At 40.3% G+C, this 12,859-nt stretch overlaps 1 pseudogene; it reads right to left on the reverse strand.

Annotated features, from left to right (window-relative positions):
* Window positions 1-12,859, reverse strand: part of LOC117403224 (mRNA-capping enzyme-like) — a 124,170-nt pseudogene that overhangs the window by 91,053 nt on the left and 20,258 nt on the right.

A 12,859-nucleotide genomic window follows, 5' to 3' on the forward strand; every position in this document is an offset into this window, starting at 1 on the left:
TTCCAGTTGCAAAGCACAAAATTCATTGACAGAGAGATAAATAGCATTGATATACCATCATACTGTGAACATGGTCAAAAATAGTCTATTGAAAACGTCTGGGCCGTGACTAGTCAGAACCTGAACAGATTCAACTCACCACATCCAACTAAAAGGTGAAGCTGCCTTTTTTACACAGAGAATTGTGAATGTCTGGAACTCCCCAGTAATGTTGTTGAAGCTGACACCCTGGGATTATTATTATTATTATTAGTTTACTTAGCAGACGCCTTTATCCAAGGCGACTTACAGAGACTAGGGTGTGTGAACTATGCATCAGCTGCAGAGTCACTTACAATTACGTCTCACCCGAAAGACGGAGCACAAGGAGGTTAAGTGACTTGCTCAGGGTCACACAATGAGTCACTGGCTGAGGTGGGATTTGAACCGGGGAGCTCTTGGTTACAAGCCACTTTCTTTAACCACTGGACCACACAGCCTTCTTCAAGAAGCTGCTTAATGAGATTCTGGGATCAATAAGCTACTAACAACCAAACGAGCAAGATGGGCCGAATGGCCTCCTCTCAATTTGTAAACTTTCTTATGTTCTTATGTCCCAATACCCACCCCTAGCAGATACTGTACCCAATACCGGTCATATTACAACATGATGATTCACTAACCATCTGACTAGCACATACAAAAGAAAACCAGGAAACACTGAGGGCTGTAAATGAGCGAAGGGTCCTTAAACAGTCGAGTACATAAGTATTTGTCACTTCCTTAATGATCTTTCTGAAGTGCAAAATAAGTTTTAAATTGGCATTTTACCCTCAATACTTGTTTTCATAATTGCAGTAAAAGTGTAGTTCATTGTACAGCACTGCTTTTCACAACATGAAGGAACAGAAAAGCAGTTTCTCACTCTCCAACGCTGGAAGTGTCACTGTATTCCTCTGCCTTTCTTTCAGTTTTAAGAGGATACCATTAAGTTGCACCTGTCCCTTTCAGAATGGTAGATAATGCTTTTAATGACTAGGGTTTTTGTTAAAAAAAAAAAAAAATTCAAAAGGACTTCCATTTCCTAACCAGACCAAGAGACCAAAGGCAAGTATTCAGTTTGATCCAATTCACTAAATTAGTTTGTAAAGCAATACACTGGAGCATGCAGGGCAGTGTTCTAAAGGAAGGCTGTGATACTGACAGTATGAAATGTGTGACGAGCCTTTCCAGGTGGCTCACAACCTACATTTAGGCTTCTTATAGCTCTACCGATGTCAAAGAGAGCAGAGGGTTGTTGATAGATGGAAGTCAAGAAACCTAATGATTACTTTTGTTTGCTCAGCTTTTGTCCCTATTGATTATAGTCTAAAACAAATAATAATCCATGTTGTGTTACAATAGACAAATAAATAAGGATACCTCACAGGTGCAAGCAATAGACTGTACTAAAGCAGGTTTCAAGAGGTACATAAAGTTAAGCTAAACATATCAAAACTATACAACTATTAGTGTATCAGATTCTAGACATAATACAAAATATTAGAAAATAAAACTTATCCAGTACTTGTAGATAGTGTCTGATTATTGAACCACTGTGTTTCCGATTGCAGATGACATATGTAATGTACATTCAGAAAGGAACACTATTTAATCGTCCTTATAATAATCGCATGCCTTGACCTTAAAGTAAAAAAAAAAGAATCCCTAGCTATGAAGCAAATAAAAAAGCCAACATAAAGTGCTCAGAGAAGTTACTGTATCTAATTCAATTCGAAGACGCTTTCTCATTATTACTGATTGGTATGAACAAATGCGTACATTTAAAATAAAAGTAAGGAAATATCATCTTGCAATTAACAGGTTTGTAACAGGTTTGTAACAGGTTTGTAACAGGTTTGTAACAGGTTTCTACGATGTCGTATACGCTGTACTCACCTATTTCAAACTTTGCATATGATTCGTATCAAATTAGCTTTATGCTGGGCTTGTTTGTATCCAAATATCTCATAGGGAGTTCAAAGCAACCCACGTACGGGGCCAAAGGACCACTCTTGTATGAACTATCCTTAAGAGTGCAGAAAATATAAACCGTGTTCACAGCGCTGTATTGGGGCATAACTGTATAACTGTATAAGAACAATACAGGCTATGTAATAACCGCAGATAGATGATGTTTCTTGCATTTTTATATGGCACAAATCCGTCGCCACAAATCAGAAGAATATATATTTTTCCCACCATAATGAATTATATAAAGTGCAACACCAATCACATTGAATATAAAAGAAAAAAAAACTACTAAGAAAACTACTAATGACACTGAGATAGTCATTTCCCTTGCAGTACTGTGTAGCGTGCGATCAACCTGCAGTAAAGTCCAGAGCACAGAAAGTATCTCTGCTTCTCTTTTTCAAGGAAGCGTTTACGAGTTTACTGTGCTGCCATTCGGCCTCTTCCTAGCTCCTCGTACGTTTTCAAAGTGCGTGGACGCTATCCTGGCTCCCCTGCGGCTGCAGGGGATCAGAGTAATAAACTACCTCAACGACTGGTTGATCTGTTCCCAGTCGTGAGAGGGAGCACTGGCCCATACGGCGGTTGTGACAGAGTATCTGGCGAGGCTGGGTCTCACCATCAACGATGCAAAGAGTCGGCTTACACCAGTGCAGTGCGCTATGTACTTGGGTCTCCGGCTGGACTCCATTACGATGCATGCATACTTGTCAGACGACAGAGTTGCAGCTATCCAGGGTTGCCTCTCCCTGTTTCAACAGGGATCGCAGGTCACCCCCCTATTGTGCCAGAATCTATTAGGTCCGATGGCGGCAGCCATATCGGCCATTCAGCTGGATCTGCTTCAATGCATTCCACCTCAATGCCAAACGCGACAGACACCATCGGCTGACAGTGTCTCACGTGTGCTCGGCAGCCGTATAATGGTGGAGGACGACAAAGGTGTGTGAATGGGAGTAGTGTTGAACCACCAAGTGGTGACGACAGACGCCTCCAACTTGGGTTGGGGAGCGGTCTGGGAAGGCAGAGGAGTATGTGGATTCTGGCTGGACCGCTGGACATCCCTACACATAAACATGCTGGAGTTGCAAGCGGTATCCCTTGCTCTCCACTACTTTCTCCCAGTGCTGAGCGGTAAGCATATATTAATCCGGACAGACAGCACGACAGTGGTGGTGTATGTCAACCACCAGGGTGGCCTACGGTCCCCGGGGTTGCATCACATGGCCTTCAGGCTATTGACATGGGCTCAGAGGAACTTGCTGTCCCTACGGGCGGCGCACATTCCCGGAGCGGTGAACTGGGCAGTGGACCTCCCCTCCAGGAGTGGTCCACATCCATCAGAGTAGTGACTCCACCCTCAGATAGTGGAGCGCATTTGGGAACGGTTCGGGAAGGCGCAGGTTGATCTCTTCGCCTCGGCAGAGACAACACATTGCCCCCTATGGTACTCCCTCCACCGCTTAGGCGGTCCACTCGGCATAGACGCCCTAGCGCACGAATGCCCAAAGCGTTTTTGTACGCTTTTCCCGCCTATACCTCTGCTTCCGGCTTTTCTAGAAAAAGTCTGGTTAGAGAAAGCGTCAGTTCTCCTAGTGGCCCCCAAGTGGCCCAGGAGAGTCTGGTTTTTGACCCTGTGCCAGCTGTTGTACAGCCAGCCCTGGGAGATTCCACTTTGCATGGATCTCCTCAGTCATGCGAAAGGCTCTCTTTGGCACCCAGAACAGGGCTATGGGTCTGGCCCCTGAAAGGGACCACTGGTTAGCCCTAGGGCTATCAGATGTGGTTGTGGGTACATTGCAGAGCGCTAGGGCAGACTCCACTAGGTCTTTGTACACCTATAAGTGGAGGTATTTCCAGGCTTGGTGTCTGGCTAGGAGCCATGACCCCATATCTTGCCCTATGCCAGTCATCTTACAGTTTCTGCAAGAACTGCTTGATGCTGGTAGGTCACCTTCCAATTTGAAGGTGTTAGCAGCTATCTCTGCTTGCCATGCCCCCATAGATTCAGTGTCTCTGTGCGCGCATTTTTTGGCAATTATGCCATCCTAGGAGGACTGTTCTTCCTGAATGGAACCTTGAGGTTGTACTGGAGGCTCTCATGGAGGTCCTGTTTGAACCCATACACTCCATAGAGCTGAAGTACCTGTCTATGAAGACAGCCTTCTTCGTGGCTATCACCTCCGCTAAACGGGTCAGTGAGCTGCAGGCGATGTCTGTGCACAGCTCCTACATGCGTATTTGGGAGGATAGCAGCAGGGTGTCTCTGCGCACCAACCCTGCTTTCCTCCCCAAGGTGATCACAGCTTTCCACATTAATCAGTCTGTGGAGTCCTTCCATCCATCTCCGTTTGCTTCAACGGAGAATGAGAGATTGAATTTCCTCTGCCCAGTGCGGGCATTGAGATGCTACGTGCATTGGACAAGAGCTCTGCGTCAATCTGACCAGCTCTTCGTCTGTCACTGGACACGGACCCTAGGACAGCCCCTCTCTAAGCCGCGTATGTCGCATTGGATTGTGGATACAGTCTCAACTGCATAATAGTGCTGGCTTGCCCCCACCTGGTAGGGTAGCCGTGCACTCCACTAGAGGGTTGGCTACATCTTGGGCCCTCTTCAGAGGTGCCTCGATGTCTGATATTTGTACTGCGGCTAGCTGGGCTATGCTGCATACTTAATGTGATAGACCCTGCCTTGCCTTCTGTAGGCACAAGGACCCTTGAGGGTGTAAGTTCACACCGCTAACCTCTGGGTTAGACAGTGTTGTGCGTCCCTCATATGCTGCCGTTTCTTCTCCCTTGCGACAGCTCTGGTATACATTACCCCATACGTAATGTCACTGGTGTTCGTCTTCGAATTGAAAGGGAATGTTAGGTTACTTACTGTAACCCTGGTTCCCTGAAAGGGAAGACGACCACCAACCACGAGGTCTCATCGGTCGCCCTCACAGGTTTGATGGAAAAAGAGAAATGGCTTCCTTTGGATGACAGTTTTATCCCCTCAGTGGGCAGGACCGAGTGGATCATCCCAGGAAGGGGCCTACTGGCAGCTCTGCTATAGAGCGCTCAGCATTACCTACCCAATGGGCAGGCATATCCCATACGTAATGTCATTGGTGGTCGTCTTCTCTTTCAGGGAACCAGGGTTACGGTAAGTAACCTCATGTTATTCTTTGTATTCATTTTCTGAAGTAAATGTAACAACATTACAATACCTGTTCATTTTTGTCATAAATACACAAGTAAACGACACCTGTTTATTTTTTAACGTTTATAATTATAGAACAGTTAAATATAGACCCTATGTCTTATTCTAGTAGTTTACAATAGCTTACCTGCACTATCTATTCTTATCGGTATTGGCTGATGTGGGTAGATAATCATCGGCTATTGGTATCGGCCAAGAACATCTTTATCGGTGCACCCCTAGTGTTGGGTATGATTCCCAAGCTTTCGTTAGGCATTGCTGACTGAGGACACCTGCCCAATGAATACACAGAAGTGTGAAATGTTATGGTGCAAACTGCTAGTGTGGGAAATGAAAATAAAGATTATAAATGACCAGTGTAAAATACAATTTTTTGTATGTGCTGCATCGCACTCCTCCACCACTATTTTATGTATTCCAGGCTACTATCTCAGGTCAGCGACTCAAGTGAAGAGCTGTAAAATGCCACGCTCTGCTTCAAATCATTGAAGGAAAATAAGAGCGAGCTTTGCTACTTTTGAGCGAGTGTTCACAGAATGACAACTTGAAAGTAATGAATCTGCTGCAGCTTCATGGTTCAGAAACCAAATGCATTAAAGCATACGTTTCCCTGAGCTTCTTCAGCCAAACATGAAGAACTTTAAAATAATTTGAATAAATTGTACTCATTTCAGCAATGCAAATAGCAACATCCTTTTTTACTTTATATTTCACTAAATATGTTGTACATTAGTTGTAAAGCCAAGGTTATATGGAAAGATTTATGTATAATATAAAATTGACCAAGGACAAATGTATTTGAACACTTTTTCATGGAAGTAACTGATTGTAGCTGCTAAAAGTAGCATTCATATATTCATATACAGTAGTAGTAATGCCACAGGGGCTTCAAGTACTTCATTCTACAAGTCCATTAGCGCAAGTAGGGTTATTTGTATTGAATAGTTTAGTAATAAACCAGATTTGAGTAGATCAGTAAAATTCTAAATGTTGAATCCACACCGAATACGAATTTAAAAAAACATTCTAACAAACACAAATTCAATTCATGTGACACAGTTACCTGATTTTATATTTAATTTATAAAAAGACACTCTTAATTGAATTCTCTAGTTTAATACTGTGCTATATTATTATACATTGTTCAGCTACTGGTAATGTTTGCACACATTCCCATGAAGGAAGACAAATTACCTCTCTGATCAGAAGGTTTGAAAACACAAATGAAAAGGAATACGTGATATGTTTCGATATATGATCGATATAGCCAGGAGGTAACGTATGATGGATATATCCAGGAGGTAACGTATGATGGATATATCCAGGAGGTAATGTATGATGGATATATCCAGGAGGTAACGTATGATGGATATAGCCAGGAGGTAACGTATGATGGATATAGCCAGGAGGTAACGTATGATGGATATATCCAGGAGGTAACGTATGATCGATATATCCAGGAGGCAATGTATGATGGATATATCCAGGAGGTAATGTATGATGGATATAGCCAGGAGGTAATGTATGATGGATATAGCCAGGAGGTAATGTATGATGGATATATCCAGGAGGTAATGTATGATGGATATAGCCAGGAGGTAATGTATGATGGATATAGCCAGGAGGTAATGTATGATGGATATAGCCAGGAGGTAATGTATGATCGATATAGCCAGGAGGTAATGTATGATGGATATAGCCAGGAGGTAATGTATGATGGATATAGCCAGGAGGTAATGTATGATCGATATATCCAGGAGGTAATGTATGATGGATATAGCCAGGAGGTAATGTATGATGGATATATCCAGGAGGTAATGTATGATGGATATATCCAGGAGGTAATGTATGATGGATATAGCCAGGAGGTAATGTATGATGGATATAGCCAGGAGGTAATGTATGATGGATATAGCCAGGAGGTAATGTATGATGGATATAGCCAGGAGGTAATGTATGATGGATATAGCCAGGAGGTAATGTATGATGGATATAGCCAGGAGGTAATGTATGATGGATATAGCCAGGAGGTAATGTATGATGGATATATCCAGGAGGTAATGTATGATGGATATATCCAGGAGGTAATGTATGATGGATATAGCCAGGAGGTAATGTATGATGGATATAGCCAGGAGGTAACGTATGATGGATATAGCCAGGAGGTAACGTATGATGGATATAGCCAGGAGGTAACGTATGATGGATATATCCAGGAGGTAACGTATGATGGATATATCCAGGAGGTAATGTATGATGGATATATCCAGGAGGTAACGTATGATGGATATATCCAGGAGGTAATGTATGATGGATATATCCAGGAGGTAATTTATGATGGATATAGCCAGGAGGTAATGTATGATGGATATAGCCAGGAGGTAATGTATGATGGATATATCCAGGAGGTAATGTATGATGGATATATCCAGGAGGTAATGTATGATCGATATAGCCAGGAGGTAATGTATGATGGATATATCCAGGAGGTAATGTATGATGGATATATCCAGGAGGTAATGTATGATGGATATATCCAGGAGGTAATGTATGATGGATATATCCAGGAGGTAATGTATGATGGATATAGCCAGGAGGTAATGTATGATGGATATATCCAGGAGGTAATGTATGATGGATATAGCCAGGAGGTAACGTATGATGGATATATCCAGGAGGTAATGTATGATGGATATATCCAGGAGGTAATGTATGATCGATATATCCAGGAGGTAATGTATGATGGATATAGCCAGGAGGTAATGTATGATGGATATATCCAGGAGGTAATGTATGATGGATATATCCAGGAGGTAATGTATGATCGATATATCCAGGAGGTAATGTATGATGGATATAGCCAGGAGGTAATGTATGATGGATATATCCAGGAGGTAATGTATGATGGATATATCCAGGAGGTAATGTATGATGGATATATCCAGGAGGTAATGTATGATGGATATAGCCAGGAGGTAATGTATGATGGATGTGTCTCAAAAGCGTATTTGTTGCCAGACTTTGAACCAATAGGGCAGTACAAATCTTAATTTTGACCGAGCACTAGTCATGAAACTGATTACATCACAGTATTGAGCTGTGTACCAAACATTAGGTCAGTGCACTGTCTCTACATAGCAGAGCATGTCAATGTGAAGCTCTACAAAGCACATACCATGCACTGTATAATCCTGCAAATATCACTTCCTCATACTGCCTTAAAATACCTAATATATAGAAGGCTTGAGGCAGATTCGTAAAATTACTAAAATGACAAAAGGGGTAATTTTGATCTTGTCATAAAAATGAAAAAGAGATGCCACAAGGGTCTAAAAGACGGGAATGTTGCCAACAATCGAAGTCAGAAAATGAAATACATTATTTCCTATGGAAGTTGTTTCACCTTTAAATGGAACAAACACAGGGCAGATTTTCAGAAAAACTGAACTTTGAGTGGATTAAATGAAAGTAAAATAGGAACAGTGACAGCAACTGCCTAGCCTGACCTATTGTTTGTGTTTTGTGTTCGAGATTTGTTTTTTGTTTAAACTTTTATTTTCGGTCTGTGAGCACTGTTTTTGTTCCAAATATTGTATTTATTTTTGTATTTAAAAAAATAAACAACGCATGCCGTGACTTTTGCCCGACAGTACCTACCTTTGTTTTCCTTCCTGCATCGGGCCTGATATCACCACATCACCCATCCTGTCACAAGGGCATTTTTCCTTCTTTGCATTTATTTTGTAATGTGAGCTAGAAGTCTGCTCTAGCCTAAATTTAAAATCCTAATCCGAACATGACCTCGACCAAACAAATCCCAACCCGATCCGAGACCTCTGAAATATTAGCATACCCGACCCAACCGTCTCCACAAATATCATAATTCCAAACATACGCTATTGAAACTAAACACCTTCCGTGTAGAGTCTATTCCTGATTTACAGTTAAAAATGCAAATAAATAAAAAAAATCACTCTCAATTAATCATATCTCATTTACTTTCTTTCCTAATAATCCAACACTGCATGATTTAAAATAAGACAACAGGCTTCTTCAAAACGTTGTTACCATAACAGCCACACACTAAGATGCTCTTACAAACATGCTCATTTAAGACAAGCCTACATCATATCAAACCGTAAAATTAACGTTCAACAAGAAATATTACACCACTACTATGGCTTTTAAAACAGCTACAGGACGAATGCATCCCTTTTCAGATAACACACTAACCCGACCCGAGCAGAGCCGAGCCCAAACTATATGGTAACAGCATCCTGGGAGACAGTCAGCATGGTTTTAGGAAAGGGAGATCGTGTCTAACCAACCTGCTTGATTTTTTTGAGGATGCAACGTCGACAGTGGATAACTGCAAAGCATGCGTGTCACAAAGACGGCCAGAGTGGGTGGTGTCAGACCAGAATCAGGAAGTAACACACAGAGATTTGGGGTTTTGGTGGAGCTGAGCGAATGGTTTCGCTCAGCATTTAATAAAACAGCACAGAAAATAAAAGGTTTGAACAGACAAAAACACGGCACTGGTAGCCAAAATAAAAAGACAAACAAAACGGACAGACACTAACAAACAGGGACGAACAAACACGGTGAGTGAAAACACTTATCTTTACGCTTTTGCTTTCTTTTACTTTCTCCTTCTCTCTCTCCCGTTCTCCACTCACCGAACACCTAAAAACACCTAAAAACCCCGAGCTGTTTAAAGATGGCATGAAAAAAGGGATGCGAAGTAGGAAAAATAACCTTAAAATTAGCAAATGTGCACAAGTGGGCTTACATAGGATTCGATATACATGGAAAAAATAAGTGACAATATGCTGTGTACCCTATGGTGAAACAACTTCCACGGTGAATATTTCATTTTTGGCTGCAGTCAAAATTGCCATCTTATAGACACTTGTCCTTTTGAAAATAAATAAATACACAGTAAATAGCTTGTACTTCCATTAAATTTCACTATTATTATTATTATTTATTTCTTAGCAGACGCCCTTATCCAGGGCGACTTACAATTGTTACAAGATAACATTATACATTATTTCACATTATACAGATATCACATTATTTACTATGTCATAGATCAGGTACATTGGCACTGGCTGTCCATTTACCTTGTCAATGATCATCTCCTACAGAAAGAAAAACGATCCACGGAAATAATTAAATAGAAAAGAAACAGTCTTGTTGTTCATTGAAAATGTTTATAATAGTTTAAATGGTAAAGACACAGAAGGTTTAAACATGTAATATTATGCTTACAGCCTTATACAACACCAAAAGCAGCTATTAAATCACAGCATCCCTGGAGACAAATAGAACAAGGGTATCTTCATTATAAAAACCTCAGCAGCACCCTCTTCGGTCACGACATGTAGAATTGTACCATCTTACGCTTCCTAGCTATGCTACATTCTATGATACTTTTTTTTTTTGGATGGGCAGTTTCACATACTCTATAGAGTTCACATAAACAGTTTTAAACATTTCTAAAAATTAAATAAATTGTGACCAAAGGGGACATGATAATTAAGAGGAATTACTGTTAGAAGAGTGACTCTCACTTGAAGAGCAATGAGATACCAATTAGCACTTGCCTACTTCATAAATGCCACACAACTCCCAATGGTGTTCCGAGACAGCAGTCTCCTGCAGTGATTAGAACAGTCTACCACCTTCCGTGGAAACGTCCCCGCAGACAATTAACCTTATCCTTTATTTAAAAGTGTAGCATTTCTCTCAAGAGTGCTCCATTGGGAGTTTGTAAAGCATATTGCATACGTTGTGAACACACTGTGAAGCAATAACGTTTATTTCTTTTTAATTTCAACACAACTTGAATTTTTAACACATACAGTATGTACCGCACCTCCAGGAAGTCTGATTGCATGACACCACAGAAAAGCACTATACAAATTCTAACATATCTATCGACTAAGAACTTGGGAAGATGTGGTGTGCACAGCGCCTATACTGTACCAGACATGACTGGCTGAGGCATCCTCACACACGATGCTCACACCAAGTGTATTGGTTTTGTCATATACAGAAGGCATATTCCTCAAATATGGAAATTAGCACTGCTTAACACCAACGCGCCAAACCGCTCTGATTTCAGAGCTTAAGCACTGATGACACAATCTATTTTCCGGGATGGAAACATGTCTACCAGCACGTATTTTTAATTAATTTGTTTGTTTGTTTTGTGGCCACATTTATTGCATCACCTCATTATCTTTACAATTACTGATTTATGGTCACCATATAGTTCTTTTTCTGTTGTTGATTTGCTCTTCGTGGTTATATTGAATTCTATAACTTTTGTATAGAAATATGACATTTATTGCAGTAGCCCAACATAGTTAGGTTTACTGCTTTGTTGTCATTTATAGTTAGTTTTTTCTATATACTTTTTGTTGTTATAGTTCATTTTTCTATAGACTTAATTCATTTGCTATTCGTAGTGATATTTAATTCTATAACGTTTGTATATAAATATGATTTTTCTTTTCCTAATGCAAAATTATTAAATAATTCAGATATGTCTGGCAATGTACTTTGTGATATTTTGCTACTTCCATAAAGCAGTGCTGACAATAGGGCCGTTTTGTCATACAGACCATGGCTCTGAAAAAATCTTGTAGCTGCTCAACAGCGGAAGATGTTTATTTATTTATTTATTTATTTATTTTAAACATAAATCTTTGCAACTGTAACATCCTAATATTTTTTTCTATAACTTATAAAGTGGTGAAATTGGCAGTTTTAAAAAATATAATGTATTATGCACTGTTATTTTTTGGGAAGCGCGGCTTATATAAAGAAAATGTAATACATTCCACAACTAAAGACATGATATCATTGGAAACAAAACCTTCCTGCGGGTATATTGGGTTTTCATTTCTGATTTAGGATTGCCAAACTGCAAAGTGGTCATGTTCATGCCCATGTCTGGTCATTGTCCTATCTGGCAAGAAAGTCTTACCCCATCTAACAGGGTGTTTGATAGGTGCACACGGAGATCTTTCCAGAAGGGAAATTCCAAATTGGCTATGTGAATATTAAATTGTCTCTGTCAATCATATAGACTTCATTTTTTTCTGTCAATCAGCATCATATACAGTACCTGAAAGAAACAAAACCGCATTTCTTCAAGTTAATTCTCACAAGTTTGAAATAAACGAGGGAGAGATTGTACAGTGTTGTGTTCTAAAGCAAAGGATGAAACATTTAATAGACATTTACAGTGCAGCCAAAATGTGTTAGATTGGCACATTTGTACTTAATCTTTTCCGTTCCACCAACTCACTCTCATTTTAACTAAGATAACAGAGCAACAGAAAAATGAATGTTGTTACAACTTTCCAATGATTTTTTTGAGTTTCCTATGTGACTGCTGACAACAGCAGATTTATCCAGTTCCACTGCCAAATACTAAGCTCCTTATCGTATCCTTTTGGATTACAAGGGCATCTGGCATTTGCAGCACGTTGGTTGTCATGTTGTTTGTTTTATGTTCTGTTCAGCAGCCTGTGTAGTAGTCTTTTGTTTATGTGTGATTCTGAAGCTAAATGGTGATCAATCGTATTTTTTCTTAAAAGATTCAAAGTCACATTCCAAGATGTGCAAAACAATTTACCTCCACCTG

Source organism: Acipenser ruthenus, chromosome 5, assembly GCF_902713425.1.
Source record: "Acipenser ruthenus chromosome 5, fAciRut3.2 maternal haplotype, whole genome shotgun sequence".
Taxonomy (NCBI): Eukaryota; Metazoa; Chordata; class Actinopteri; order Acipenseriformes; family Acipenseridae; genus Acipenser; species Acipenser ruthenus.